Source organism: Halichoerus grypus, chromosome 2 (assembly GCF_964656455.1).
Source record: "Halichoerus grypus chromosome 2, mHalGry1.hap1.1, whole genome shotgun sequence".
Classification (NCBI taxonomy): Eukaryota; Metazoa; Chordata; class Mammalia; order Carnivora; family Phocidae; genus Halichoerus; species Halichoerus grypus.
Genome location: NC_135713.1, coordinates 154175941 through 154177711, shown reverse-complemented (window position 1 = coordinate 154177711; position 1771 = coordinate 154175941). Strand labels below are relative to the sequence as shown.

General features: G+C 43.0%; 1 non-coding gene across 1 annotated transcript; it reads left to right on the top strand.

Moving 5' to 3' along the window:
• The first annotated feature begins 591 nt into the window (after nucleotides 1–591).
• On the top strand, nucleotides 592–717 carry LOC118540782 (small nucleolar RNA SNORA25). Its single transcript, XR_004919797.1, has one exon. It is a non-coding gene; the product is annotated as a small nucleolar RNA SNORA25 (small nucleolar RNA).
• Nucleotides 718–1771: the final 1054 nt, after the last annotated feature.

Here is a 1771-nt window from a genome sequence, read left to right as displayed (position 1 = left end):
AAAGCTGTTAAATGAGCAGGGAGACCTGAGGCATGTATCCGACCTCCTCTTGAATGTTAAGTTGGTCAAGTTCCCCATGTGCACACTGTCCTCTTCCAAGACCTTCCACAGTTATAAATGCAGGTTTAAAATAAACTGTCTAGAGGCTCTTGCCCCCTTGTAAGTACCATCCCTTCTTTGACTCTAGACCAACGGAACTTTCCTTGATGGTGGAAATGTCCTGTGTCTGCCCTGTCCAATAGGGCAACCACTGACCACACGTGGCCACCAACCACTGGGGTACTGACTTTAAAACTGTATTTTAATTAATTTAAATGTAAACAACCACTTGTGGCCAGTGCCACCACACTGGACAGTGCGGTGCGAGATGGAGTCAGACGTATTTCTTTCTACTGAACTTTCAGAAATTTGGGGCACGTCCTTGTTTATTCGCTGTCTCGAGCTTGGGTCAAGCTTTCTGACACTTCCACGCCACCCACCCATCCTTCCTGATGTGTCCTCAGAACCCAATTGAGGAGAGCATGTACAGTAACGCTTACATGGGGAAAATCTGAGCACAGACTGGATTCTGATAATATTAAGAAATTACTTAGGTCATTTCAAAGAGGGATTTGGGGACTGAAACCAAGAGCTCTTAATGCTGTGACCAATATTGAAGTTCTCCGTAGGATGTAATAATTACTCAATAGTGCCATGGTTTCCTGAGGAGATAGAAGATTAAAAAAAGAGAGAAATTACTAAAATTGCATACTGGGATATTTACAGATAAAACAACGTGCTGTCTGCAATTTGCTTTAGATAATGGAGTGGGGACTGAACAGAGGAGACAAGATTGGTTGCTAATTGTTGAAGCTGTGTGATGGGCTCATGAGCTTGCCTTAGATTAGTCTCTCTATTTTACACATGTGTACTTTTTTTAATTAAAAAAATTAAGATGGGGGATGGGATAACTGGGTGATGGGCATGAAGGAGGGTGCTTGATGGAATGAACACTGGGTGTTGTATGCAACTGATGAATCACTAAATTCTACCCCCGAAACTAATAATACACTCTATGTTAACTAACTTGAATTTAAATAAAATCTTTTTAAAAATTAAGAGTTTTAAACAAAATGGGAAAAGGCTTGTATTATGATATCAAGTAGAAAGGGAAAAAGAGGGGTGCTTGGCTGGCTCAGTCATGGAGCACGTGACTCTTGATCTTGGGGTCGTGAGTTCCAGCCCCACATTGGTCGTGGAGCCTACTAAAAAAAACAAATCAACCAACCAAAAAACTACTAAAAAAAAAAAAGAAGAAGGGGAAAAAGCAAGCCACAAGGGACGCCTGGCTCAGTCGGTTAAGCATCTGCCTTTGGCTCAGGTCATGATCTTAGGGTCCTGGGATCGAGCCCCGTGTCGGGCTCCCTGATCAGCAGGGAGCCTGCTTCTCCCTCTGCCCCTCCCTCTCTCGCTTGCTCTCTCTCACTCTCAAATAAATAAATAAAATCTTTTTTAAAAGAACAGTTCCTTCCATTGCTACCTCCTGTGTTCTGAGAAACTATTAGAAAAGTAAGTTGATAATTTATCAGATGTTCTAAACTTTAGCAAAAGGAGAATTCCAGCTTATGTCTGGGTAGGTGGAATTCCCCGTGAAAACCCTGTTTTGTGGTTTTTGTGATATGTGTTAGCGAAGCATCCTCTGGAAGTTTCCTCTGGCTGCGGCAGGGGTGGAGCGGGGTCTTGGGTCTGTGGCTCTCCTTATTAGTCCTGACCCAAAAACTCTCCACACTGA